The following is a 13,645-nucleotide window of genomic DNA, read 5'->3' on the forward strand; positions in this document are numbered from 1 at the left end:
GGTTCAAGCGGGCCAGGGCCTCATGCATGCAAGGCAAGTGCTGTACCACTGAGCCACCTTTCCAGACCTAGTGGAACTTATTTCTGATAAATCGTAAAAGTCCTGGGTTTTTCCAGATCACAAGACGCTAGGTGGCTGTTATCTCCCAAGTCCAGATCCGGGTGGAGGTCTGGGAATGCTGGCTTAGTCACATCCCAGTTGTTCACGTCCAGGACAAGATGGTTGTTGACACTTGCACCCAGATCCAGAGAGGGGGGTAGTTACTGAATAGCTATAGGAAGGCTGTAGGTATTTCCCCACTTTTCAGTAGCTGTCAATCAATGTGCAAAATATTATTAAGATACAAATTCAAAGCCAGCTCCAGTGGCTCATGCCTGTTTCCCTAGCTAGCTACTCAGGAGGCTGAGCTCTGAGGATGGTGGTTTGAAGCCAGCCAGGGCTTATTGCAAGGAAAAAGGCCACTGGGCAAGGGAATGCCCGAAAAGGAAAAGGGGACAGGCCAGTGGCAACAGAAGTCCGTCTCCAATGTGCTGATAACCCAGGACCTGAAAGCCTAGGGGAGACGGGGTTCGGATCCCCTCCCCGAACCTAGGGTAACTCTGCAAGTGGAAGGGTCCCCGGTTCAGTTCCTCGTTGACACTGAGGCTCAGCATTCGGTCCTGACAAAATCCGGTGGAAAATTGTCAGCTAACTCCTCGTGGGTGCAGGGAGCCACAGGAATTAAAGATTACCCTTGGACGACCCAAAGGACTATGGACTTGGGAACGGGGAAAGTGACCCACTCCTTTTTGGTCATCCCTGAAAGTCCCTACCCCTTGCTGGGAAAGGACCTTTTGACAAAGATGGGAGCCCAGATCCATTTCTTACCAGATGGGCCTGAAGTAACTGACTAAAAACAAACCCATATCCATTTTAACCCTAACTGGAGGATGAGTATAGACTTCACCAAGAATCCGTCCCGCTTGATCAGAACATAGCCTCTTGGCTTCAATGCTTCCCAGAAGCTTGGGCACAAACCAGGGGAATGGGACTGGCTAAACACCACCCTTTACATAGAGACCAAACCTGGAGTTGACCCCGTCCAGGTGCGACAATACTGCATGACCATGGAAGCACGGATGGGAATCACCTCCTGGACCAGAGAATCATGCGCTCCTGTCACTCAGCTTGGAACACTCCACTGTTGCCCATAAGCAAACCCAACAGTGGCGAATATAGGCCAGTACAGGACTTGAGGGAAGTTAACAAGCGGTAATGGACATAGACCCAACTGTGCCCAACCCTTACCCTCCTAAGTACCCTGAACCCAGAAAAACAATGGTACATTGTTCTGGATTTAAAAGATGCTTTCTTCAGCTTGCCCCCAGCCCCAAGGAGCCAGGAACTCTTTGCATTTGAATGGACTGATCCTGATAGGGGCATAAATGGTCAACTAACGTGGACTAGACTGCTGCGAGGATTCAAAAACTCAAGGATTGAAAAACTCACTGACTCTGTTTGATGAAGCCCTTCATGAGGACCTGAGTGAGTACGACAACAGCACCCTGATTTAACCCTCCTGCAGTGCATTGATGATCTCTTAATAGCCACCCAGACCCCCAAAGCCTGCATCCGGGGAACGGAAGACCTCCTGCGAGCCTTAGGAGACCTGGGCTATTGGGCCTTAGCAAAAAAGGCTCAGATCTGCAAATCAGAGGTAACCCATTTAGGATTCCTATTGAAAGGGGGGCAAAGGTAGCTGACACATGCTGGGAAGGAGACAGTCCTCTGCATTCCCCGGCCACAATCACAACGACAATTAAGAGAGTTTTTAGGGCCAGCAGGGTCCTGTAGGCTGTGGATTCCAGGCTTTGCAGAGCTGGCTAAGCCCCTGTATCAGGCTACCAAAGATCAGCAACCCTGTTGCTGGACAGAGGAAGCTGAACAAGCCTTCCAACAGATTAAGGCGGCTTTACTGTCAGCGCCCGCTCTGGGACTCCCTAACATCTCTAAACCCTTCCAATTGTTTGTGGACGAGACCTGAGGCATAGCAAAAGCAGTCTTAACCCAACACCTGGGCCCCTGGTGACGACCAGTTGCCCACCTATCTAAAAAGCTGGACTTGGTAGCAGCTGGGTGGCCTCTGTGCCTCTGGATGATAGCAGCTACAGCATCAATGGTCACAGACACTGATAAACTGACCATGGGACAGGAGTTGCGGGTTACCACCCCATACACCATAGACAGCATTCTCAAGCAACCACCCGACTGGTGGCTTAGCAATGCCCAGCTCACCCACTACCAAGGACTACTACTAAATCCTCAGAATGATTTTCATGCCCCCAACAGCTCTGAACCCGGCATCACTGCTACCAGACCCAGACATGGGAGCTCCGCTTCACAACTGTACTGAAATACTGGCTCAAGTACATGGAGTGAGAGAGGACCTACAGGACCGACCGCTACCGGATGCAGACCTCGTGTGGTTCACCGATGGGAGCTTCATCCACCAAGGTCAGAGATATGTAGGGGCTGCGGTAGTGTCAGAAACCAAAGTAGTGTGGGCGGAATCCCTGCCTCCTGGGACATCAGCCCAAAAGGCCTTAACCCAGGCGCTAAAGATGGAGAAAGATCGGAAGCTGACGGTATATACTGACAGCCGGTATGCCTTTGCTCATGTGCATGGGGAGATATACAGAGAGCGGGGACTACTCACAGCAGAGGGGAAGGACATTAAAAACAAGGAAGAAATCAGATTTATTAGCAGCCATATGGGAACCCAAGAAACTGGCAATTGTCCACTGTCCAGGGCATCAAAAGTCAACAGATCCAGTCTCTCGGGGTAACAACTTGGCCGATCAGACCGCTAAGGGGGTAGCTCTAACTCCAACACAATTACTAGCCCTGCAGCTGCCAGACCCAGGACCACAAGACTTACTTACCTCCTTTACCAGAATACTCTGAAGAAGACCTCCAGTGGATAAACAGACTCCCAATGACCCAAATGCTCGAAGGTTAGTGGAGAGACTCTAAGTGCCACATTGTGCTTCCTGAAAGACTTGGCAGGCGTGTGCTAGAACAGATCTATCACAGCACCCACTTAGGCTCTAGAAGGATACAAGACATAGTAAGGCAGACCAGACTGAGAATTAAGGGAGTTTCTGACATGACCGACCAAATTGTGGGAAAGTGCATTGTCTGCCAGCTTAACAATGCAGAGAATAAACCTCAGGCTAGAGGGACGAGACAGAGAGGGAATAGACCCGGGAACCTACTGGGAGATTGATTTCACAGAAGTAAAGCCAGGAAAGTATGGGTATAAGTATCTGTTAGTCTTTATAGACACCTTTTCAGGATGGGCTGAGGCCTTTCCAACCAAAGGTGAGACCACGCAGATTGTAGCTAAGAAGATTCTAGAAGAGATCTTACCCAGGTATGGCTTCCTGGTTATGAAAGGATCAAACAATGGACCAGCCTTCACCTCCAAGGTAAGTCAGGGACTGGCTTCCATCCTTGGGCAGATTGGAAATTGCATTGTGCATATAGACCCCAGAGTTCAGGGCAGGTAGAAAGAATGAATCGGACATTAAAAGAGACCCTAACCAAATTGACCACGGAGACTGGCACAAACTGGGCAGTCCTTCCCCCCTACGCTCTGTTTAGGGTCCGTAACTCCCCCTACAAGCTGGGCCTTACTCCTTACGAGATAATGTAATAATTCCCATAATTCCTAACCTAAAAGAAAAGCTGGTTAAAAATTAAAAAGACGATGATTTTGAACTTCTATTTTCCCTACGAGCTCTACAGAGAGTTCATGATGAAGTCTGGCCGAAATTAAGGGAGCTGTATGAAACCAGACCTCCCCCAACTCCCCGTCAATACCAGCCAGGAGATTGGGTTCTGGTGAAGCGCCATCGGCAGGGAAACTTGGAACCAAGGTGGAAGGGGCCATTCCAGGTTATCCTAACAACACCCACGGCCCTCAAGGTGGATGGAGTAGCTACCTGGATTCACTACACCCACGCCAAACTGGTGGATCCCTTCCTGGACCTCATCGAACCTTCAAGAGGAGAAACCATCTGGACAGTAGACCAGACCAAGGACAATCCCTTAAAGCTCAAACTGTGCCGCCAGGAAGCTAAACTGTAACTATGGTCTCCCTGTTTTTTTGTTTTTTGTCGGTCGTGGAGCTTGAACTCTGGGCCTGGGCGCTGTCCCTCAGCTCTTCAGCTCAAGGCGAGCGCTCTACCACTTGAGCTACAGCGCCACTTCCGGTTTTCTGGTGGTTTATTGGAGATAGGAGTCTCACGGTCTCTCCTGCCCGGGCTGGCTTTGAACCGCGATTCTCAGATCTCAGCCTCCTGAGTAGCTAGGATTACAGGCGTGAGCCACCAGCGCCCGACGTCTCCCTGTTTTTGATGTTTATAGTTTATGCCTTCATAGATACCCCTGCCACTGAACTGCCCCACAATCCTTACTGACCCTTTCAGCTATCCTGGGAAATTACCCCAAAGTGGGTGGACCCCATTAACCTGGCCATAAAAGAGGCTCCCATATGGACATGGTGGCCCGACCTAACCATAGATCTCTGTACACTGGCCATAGGAACGTGGGATGTCCAGAATCATTATGACCCCAACAAACCTTCAGAGTGGGCATGTTGGCCCAAAAATAGCCACTGTCAAACTTATGGGCTGGATGGAGCATTAGGGTATCACCAATGGGAGGGGTTGTGGAACCCCAGTGAGGAGGTATTATTTGCAAAAATGGTCATTTTATGGGGGATGGTAGAACCAGGGCAGAGGGGAGTGCGGTGGTGAAGCAGACTTTTATTGTAAGGCTTGGGGTTGTGAGACAACAAGGAATGTCTACTGGACCCCTCCTCAGAATGGGACCTTATAACTGTTACTAAGAATCAAACGGGCAGGCCAAAGGATAAAGATTGCCACAACAAGATCTTAAAAGGGCAATGTAGAAACTTTCAGTGCAATCCTCTGACAATTAGATTTACTGAACAAGGGAAAAAGTTTGGAGGCTGGACGAGGGGCAGAACCTGGGGACTGCGGCTTTATGTTGGTGGAACAGACCCAGGACTCACCTTCTGGTTATGATTAGTTGCAAAGCTGTTGTCAGAGACCGCCGTGGGCCCTAACCTAGTTTTAAAACCAATCATGAGATTGCCAACCAGCAGACCTGCCCCTACCAGTCCAACCACAGCCTCAAACCATACTACCCCTTTTCCCCCATTAACACCTGCTTTCTTACCCTGCCAAGACATTCCACTTGCTTTGATGCAGAGATTTTTTTTGGTGCTAAATGCCACTCGACCTACTAAGACTTTGTCCTGCTGGCTCTGTTATAACATTATGCCCCTCGTATTACGAAGGGATCGCAATAGTTAGAAACATCACTATCTCTGAACAGGCAGGCTCCTGCAGATGGAGATCTAAAGTAGGACTTACCCTGGTGAGGGTGGCGGGAGTTGGGACCTGTTACAGTTCCAGCAGTACAGACAGGGACATGCTCTCCCTGTGTGACTCTACTCATATGCCCAAAAAGACAGGTTATTTAATACCCCCTAGTGATGCCTGGTGGGCCTGTGCCAAAGCAGGCTTGACGCCCTGCGTTCACTTGACAATACTAAATAATCTTAATGACCTTGTGTGCTGGTACGTTTGGTGCCCACTATTACCTATTACCTATTACCCAGACTCTGAATTTACGGATCACTGGCTGAGAAATTGGAGACAATCCCAACCTGAAGACACAGCCTTCACCTTCAGAGCCAAAAGAGAACCCATGACAGCTGTCACCCTGAGCCTTTTGCTGGGGGCTAGCCTGGGTGGACTGGGAATGGGCATAGCCTCCTTGGTACAACAACAGGGTCACTATGATAGCTTGAGAAAGGCCATTGAAAGACATTAAAAAATTAGAGGAGTCCGTGTCTTAACTCCAAAAAATCATTAACTTCCCTATCCAAGGTGGTTCTCCAGAATAGACGAGGCCTAGACCTGTTCATGCAACAGGGAGTGCTGGGAGAGGAATGCTGTTTCTATGCAGACTATTCAGGTATAGTAAAAGAGAATATGGCCAAGGTTAGAGAAGGACTGGAGAAAAGAAAAAAGGAGTATGAGTCTAAACAAGGATGGTTTGAATCCTAGTTTAATTTTTCCCCTTGGTTAACCACCCTATTATCCCCCGTGACTGGACCCCTAGTTATGTTACTGGTTGCTCTGACCATTAATGTATCATTAATAGGTTAGATGCTTTTGTTAAAGACAGAATCAACACGGTGCAGCTCATGGTTCTCCGAACCCAATATCAACCTATTGACCTTGAAACTAAACACTTGGGCAGGTTAAGAGCCAAGATTGGCTCTTACGGGTCCTATGGAAAGGGGGGGAATGAAAAGTGGAAAAATACCGACAGCCTTCCTATAGCTATTCAGTAACTACCCTCCTCTCTGGATCTGGGTGCAAGGGTCAACCACCATCTGGTCCCTACTCTAACAATCAGGATGTGACTAAGCAAGCATTCCCAGACCCCCACTTGGGAGATAACAGCCACCTGGCGTCTTGTGGTCTGGAAAAACCCAAGACTTTTACTTTTACTTTTACTTTTATTTTTATCAGAAATAAGTTACAATAGGGGCTGGGAAGGTGGCTCAGTGCCTTGCCTTGCATGCATGAGGCCCTGGGTTCGATTCCTCAGCACCACATAAGCAAAAGGAAAAAAGCCGGAAGTGGTGCTGTGGTTCAAGTAGTAGAGCGCTAGCCTTGAGCTGAAGAGCTGAGGGACAGCGCCCAGGCCCAGAGTTCAGGCCCCACGACTGGACCAAAAAATAAAAAATTAAAAAAAAAAGAAATAAGTTACACTAACTTAATGTTACATTATAGATACTAACTGCCTGCTTCTGCTTTTGTACCTCGCTTTTGCCTAACAGTAGAATAAATAACTTTTCGTAGTTGTATGCTGTATAACACAACTCTAAAAACTGCAGATGGTGCTGGTCAGCTAAACAAGGGCAGGATGTCAGCACAGATGGTGCCTGTTTTCACAGGGCGCCGGAGAAATTCCAGGAAGCCCCTCTCAGGCTCTGGCGATTTTTTTTTTTTTGTCGGTCGTGGGTCTTGAACTCTGGGCCTGGGAGCTGTCCCTCAGCTCTTCAGCTCAAGGCAAACGCTCTACCGCTTGAGCCACAGTACCACTTCCACTTTTCTAGCAGTTTATTGGAGTCTCATGAACTTTCTTGCCCTGGCTGGCTTTGAACTGCGATTCTCAGATCTCAGTCTCCTGAGCAGCTAGGATTACAGGCATGAGCCACTGGCGCTGGCTTGGCGATTGTTATCTAAGCAACCAGCCCTGTAGTTTAGCAAGCATCCCCCTAAGTCATACTTGCTATTTTCCTCCAATCAGCTTAGAGCACCTAAACCCTTAAACCGCCCAATCCCCTACCCCTAATATTTTCCCGCTCTAGGGCGCTCCAATTATACGCTAGAATTATGATATGATTTACCGGCCAAAGGTGATGATTTGCTACCGAATGTTATGACGACCGTCAAGTCCTTGCCCCACCACAAAGAATATATAAAAAGTCTTGTAACCGTAGGCTCGGGCCGCTCAGCGTCACTGATTTCGAGTGCGCAGAGGTCTGAGTTCGAACTCGCAATAAAAAGACCCCTGCTGATTGGCTTTGACTCTGGACTCTAGTGGTTGACTTTTGGGGGGGGGGGTCTCAGAAGATAAGTCCTGATGATAATTCTCTGTGAGTAGGTGTAGGGGACAAGGGAGTATTTTTTTTTTTTCTGAAATACTGATTTGTAGGCCCAAAAGTTAGAGGCTTAGTGGGAATCTGGAAACTCGTAGGCTAGATATTAACACTTAAGCCCTTTGTGTGCCAGACACTTCTAAGCCTTTTACAAATATCAGACATTGTATTTTTTATGCCATACTGAGTTCCTACAATTTAATAAGCTTGATATTCTTCCATGTGAACTGGGTTGAAATGGTTCTACATGAAAATAGAGGGGCTGGGAAGTTGGCTCAGTGGTAGAGCGCTTGCCTTGCATGCCTGAGGCCCTGGGTTCGATTCCTCAGCACCACATAAGCAAAAAGAAAAAAGTCAGAAGTGGTACTGTGGCTCAAGTGGTAGAGCGCCAGCCTTGAGGTGAGGAGCTGAGGGACAGCGCCCAGGCCCAGAGTTCAGGCCCCACAACCGTACCCAAAAAGAAAAAAAAAAAAAAGGAAAATAGAAGTAGCTTTGTGACCAGTTTCCCTTCATGAGAACTATTTCATTAGAAATGGGAAAAGACTACATCTTGCTACAAAAGGAAGATTTTTTTTTTTTAATTTTATTTTATTTGTGAACATACTGTACAGAGGGGTTACAATTACATGGGCAAGATAATGCATACATTTCTTACCAAGCATTGCAGCCTCCTCCTTTGTTTACCCTTCACCTCCCTTCCCAGCCTCCCCCCTCCCCCCCCACCCAATCCTTCCCCCAAAAGGAAGATTTTTAATGTTCATAAGTGTAATAATTTTAGAATTTTTAATTTTGTGTGTGTGTGTGTATGCACGTGTTGCCAGTCCTGGGGCTTGAACTCAGGACTTTGAACACTGTTTCTGAACTTTTCTGCTCAAGGCTAGTGGTCTAGCATTTGAGCCCCATGAATGACAAAAGAAAACCATGATTGCATTTGTTCATCTTCCCTCCATTCTTGCACTCCCCCTTTGTACCCCTAAAAAGAGAACAAAAACGACAGACAATACCACTAACAATAAAACCACCAGCAGCGATAAAAATTATGTTCCCATTTCCTGGAATTCATTTTTTGAAAAAATCTTTATTGTAAAGGTGATGAACAAGTGGGTTACAGTTACATAAGTAAGGTAATGAGTACATTTCTTTTTTTCTTGTTTTTGGTCCATCGTGGAGTTTGAACTCTGGGCCTGGGCACTGTCCCTGAGCTGCTCAGGGCTAGTGCTCTACTACTTGAGCCACAGCACCACTTCCAGTTTTCTGTTGGTTAATTGGGAAGAGTCTTACAGACTTTCCTTCCCAGGCTGGCTTTGAATGGTAATCCTCAGATCTCAGCCTCCTGAGTAGCTAGGATTATAGGCGTGAGCCACTGGCGCCTAGCTGAGTACATTTCTTTTTAAACACTGTTACCCCCTACCTCATTTTCTCCCATTTACCCCTCCCTACTAGAATTTGTTTTCATAAGTAGTATTTTAGATGTTGAAGGGAATTACATCTTTGGGTTCCTCCCCTAAGTGTATTCTTTGTGTGTACATGCATACAGTACAGTATAATTTTAAAAATCCAAACAAGTTGGAATACAAAAGCTTAATGTTGTTTTCTCAGATTAAAACCAAACCAAACCATCAATTTGGGCCGAGCTCTGGTGGCTCACCCATCTAAACCTAGCTACTTAGTTGGAAGCCAGCTCGGGCATGGAAATTTGTGACTCCTATCTCCACTAAAATACCAAAAAATCAGAGTGGAACTGTGGCTCATATGTTAGAATGCTAGCCTTGAACAAAAGAGGTCAGGGAGAGTGTGCAGGCCCCAAGTTCAAACCCCACGACACAAAATATAAAAATAAAATGCTTAATGGGATTACAGGGTAGGAAAACATAGAGTATCATTGTGAGTTCATAAGGAAGTGAGGTGCAAAGGCTAACAATACAGTAAGTGGTTCCTAAAACATCTGAGAAAAGGACATCATACTTTGTTTTCTAACATAATGGGATTTTTTTTTTTCTGGAGGATGTTTCTTTTTTTTTTTTTGTCAGTAATGGTGTCTGAACTCTGGGCCTGGGCGCTGTCCCTCAGCTCTTCAGCTCAAGGCTAGTGCTCTACCACTTGAGCCACAGCACCACTTCCAGCTTTTTCTGTTGATGTGGTGCTGAGGAATAGAACCCAGGGCCTTATGCATGCAAGGCAAGCACTCTATCACTGAGCCACCTTCCCAGCCCCTGTTTCTATGTTTTGCTGGTTGTGGATCTTGAACTCAGTGCTCAAGGCTATTGTAGTACTCTACTACTTTGAGCCACAGAGCTACTTCAGTTTTCTTTGTTAATTAGAGATAAAGAGTCTCATATACTTTCTGCCTGCGCTGGCTTTGAACCTTGCTCACAGGCGTGAGCCAGTACCGCCTGACTCCGTAAGTATTATAAATGATGGAGCAATAAAATAAGTGGAAAGGTGACATCCTCGTCCACGTAAAGATCATGAATTTATATGCATTTTATTTTGGGGGTAGAGACTTCTGGGAATCGAATCGGGTCTGGCAAGTGCTCGACAAGTGCAATACCATTGATCTGCGTCCCCAGAGCGATTCAATCTTCCAAGGTTCTGGCATTTATATTGGTAGTTAGGCTACCCAGTATTTGGAGTAACTTAACCCATTCTTTTTTTTTTTTTTTTGGTCCAGTGGTGGGGCCTGAACTCTGGGCCTGGGCGCTGTCCCTCAGCTCTTCAGCTCAAGGCTAGCACTCTACCACTTGAGCCACAGCGCCACTTCCGGCTTTTTTTCCTGCTTATGTGGTGCTGAGGAATCGAACCCAGGGCCTCAGGCATGCAAGGCAAGGGCTCTACCACTGAGCCACCTTCCCAGCCCCTAACTTAACCCATTCTGACTGATCCGCGCTAATTTCATGCTGAGTCAGGAAGAATATAGTAGAAGATGATTCCCACGGAATTCTCCTGGTACATTAAAAAGAGGCACTGTTTTGGTAGAGATTGTTTATTCTTGTTTAACTTGGTTTGGTGCTTGCAGCTAGGAAAGAGGCAGCAGAGCCAAACTCCAGCCCCTCCCAGGGCTGAGGCTGCGAAACTGCAGAGGCGGGGAGCAGCAGAGGGCGAGAGAGAGCTAGATTTAGGCTTTGTTCCCGAGTCCACGTGACGTGGAACGTGCTCCTTTGCAGGCCCAGCTTCCGGCCAGGGCACCTCCCCCGGAAATGGGGAGCAGAAGTGGGTGGGGCCAGGGCTGGCGGCCGCGGTGGCTGGGGGCGGATAAAGGAGCGCCGGGAGGGAGGAGCTGTCGACGTCGCCACCGCCTAGCCGTCGTCACTGCCGCGGCTATTGTGACTTCCCAGAGTGTGAGAGCTTGGAGGCTGCGAGTGTAGACTTCTCGCTGCCACAGTCTCCGGAGCTCCGGAGGTTTAACCACCGCACGGAACAGCCAGGTAAGTCCTACATTGGTTCCCATCGTCCCCTGATTACCAAAGGAGTATTTGGTGTTTGTCAATCTACTACTAAGTGTGGTGAGAAGGTCGTTTTGTGTGGGGCACACCCCACACTACTTCACGACCCACACACTTCAGGTCCACCTCCCCGAACGTAAAAACAGAAGAGATGATTTGGGTCCTGACCCATGTTACTTTCTTGTACCAGTCTGGGGAGCGTAGCCTACAATCCATGGCCTAGGTTCATGAATTGGGGGGCACCGGAAGGTCTGTGCCCTGTGTTGGAAGTCATCTGAGCCGGGGGAAATCTTTGCTTCCTGACATGTCTTTCTACTTTGGAAACTGAGTACTAAGATCACCATGGTAGATAAAATAATTTTTCAAAATTGTTATGTGGCTTCTTGGTTTGCTCTAAGACCATAAGCTAAATCTAAAAACGTGACACTTGTTTTCAGTTTAATTCCTTTGCGATGCCCCTTTCCAGTAAGTCACAGTGTGCACCCTTTGGCCCATCTCAGGGCATGTATCTCTGAAGCCCAGTCTATAACGCTCTGTCCTTTTCTGTCCCTCGGGTGCTGGGGATCTACCTCAGCGATTTCTGCATTCTAGGCTGTCTCTTAACTTTGGACATTTTTCTGTTGTAGATACTGAACTTATTTTAAGCATAGACAACACTTGTCTTATTTAATAATAAGCCTCTTTCCACCCCCCCCTCCAGAATCTGAATTTTGTTTTAGTCGTACCCTCCTCATCAACTGTAATGGGGCTTTGTATTAAGACTGTGTACAGAACATTGAATTAGGTGAAACTGAGGTGTGGGAGGAGGGAATACACAATAATTGAGTCTTCTGACCTCAAACATTTATCAATCAATTGAGTCCCAAATCAGCCCCTCTGAACAAATAACTGGGTTACCTATCTCATACTTTTTTTTTTTTTTTGTCGGTTGTGGGTCCTGAACTCTGGGCCTGGGCACTGTTCCTCAGCTCTTCAGCTCAAAGCTAGCCTCTACACTTGAGCCACAGCGCCACTTCTGGCTTTTTCTGCTTGTGTGGTGCTGAGGAATCGAACCCAGGGCCTCATGCACACAAGTCAAGCACTTTACCACTGAGCCAACTTCCCAGCCCTATCTCATACTTTTAAAGTTTATTTTAAATTGTGATTTTAGCTTTATCATTTGAAACTTTCTAATGTCTATAGCAAAGACATGGGAGAGTCTTCTGTCTGTAACTTACTAGAAAGAGGAAGTGTTCATGAGAGTGCAGGAAGGAAGGATTTGAGCTGGGCCTTGAAGAATGGATAGGATTTAACTTTGCAGAATGGAAGAAAATGTGACCAGTCCAGGTAGAAGAAATATTGTGAGCAAAGTCCTGGGGAAATCAAAAGATGCAAAATATTTACTAGCATATTTATGTCAATGTCCCTATTTCTTTTTTTTTTTTCTTTTTTTGTGTGTATGTCAGTGCTGGGGCTTGAACTCAGAGCCTGAGCACTGTCCCTGAGCTTCTGTATTCAAGGCTAGTGTTCTATCACTTGAGCCACATTTTCACTTCTGGCTTTTTTTTTTTTTTTTTGCCAGTCCTGGAGCTTGCGCTCAGGGGCTGGACACTGTTTCTGAGCTTCTTTTGATCAAGGCTAATACTCTACCACTTGAGCCATAGTGCCACTTCTGGCTTTTTCAGTTTATATGGTGTTGAGGAATTGAACTCACAGCTTCATGCATGCTAGTCAAGCACTCTACCACTAAGTCACAGTCACAGCCCATTTCTGGCTTTTTTTTGTTAGTTTATTAGGGATAAGTGTTTAAGGAGCTTTCCTGCTCAGGTTGGCTTTGAACTGCAGATCTTCCATTAATTGGTTTTGTTTGTAGAAATATATGATGGGGACTGGGCACTTGTGGCTCAGGCCTGTAATTTTAGCTACTTAGGAGGCTGAGATCTGAGGACCAAGGTTTGAAGATAGCTTGAGCAGGAATGTCCATGACAGTCTTATCTCCAATTACCAAAAAAAGTTGGGACTGAAGCTATGGCTCAAGTGAAAGAATGCTAGCTGTCAGCACAAAAGCTCCGGGACAGTGCCCAGGCACAGAGTTCAAGCCAAGGACAAGTTAAAAGAATTATATGAAGGCTGGGAAGGTGGCTCAGTGGTAGAGTGCTTGCCTCCCATGCATGAGGCCCTGGGTTTGATTTCTCAGCACCACATACACAGAAAATGCTGGAAGTGGTGCTGTGGCGCAAGTGATAGAGTGCTGGCCTTGAGCTGAAAAGCTCAGGGACAGCACCCAGGCCCAGAGTTCAAGCTCCACGAATGACAAAAAAAAAGTATGACTATGAAGAAGTCTTTTTAAAAGTAATGTATCATTGTGATTGCTGCTGACCTTGGATGTGCACCTAATGCCCCAACTAAAGCAAATAGGGAAGGACAAATGCCTTAGTTACTTCTCTTCTTCAGTTCCACTGGAAAGTTTCAGAGT

At 46.9% G+C, this 13,645-nt stretch overlaps 1 protein-coding gene across 3 annotated transcripts in view; it reads left to right on the plus strand.

Annotated features, from left to right (window-relative positions):
- The first annotated feature begins 11,006 nt into the window (after positions 1-11,006).
- The window catches only part of Atp7a (ATPase copper transporting alpha), a 114,201-nt gene continuing 111,562 nt past the window's right edge, over positions 11,007-13,645 (plus strand). For all 3 annotated transcript variants that reach the window (XM_042668248.1, XM_042668247.1, XM_042668250.1), the window contains exon 1: positions 11,007-11,172. The gene's annotated coding sequence lies outside the window, so the exon portion shown is untranslated. The remainder of the gene's footprint in view (positions 11,173-13,645) is intronic.

Source organism: Dipodomys spectabilis, unplaced genomic scaffold (genome assembly GCF_019054845.1).
Source record: "Dipodomys spectabilis isolate Male_0828 unplaced genomic scaffold, ASM1905484v1 ptg000424l, whole genome shotgun sequence".
Taxonomy (NCBI): Eukaryota; Metazoa; Chordata; class Mammalia; order Rodentia; family Heteromyidae; genus Dipodomys; species Dipodomys spectabilis.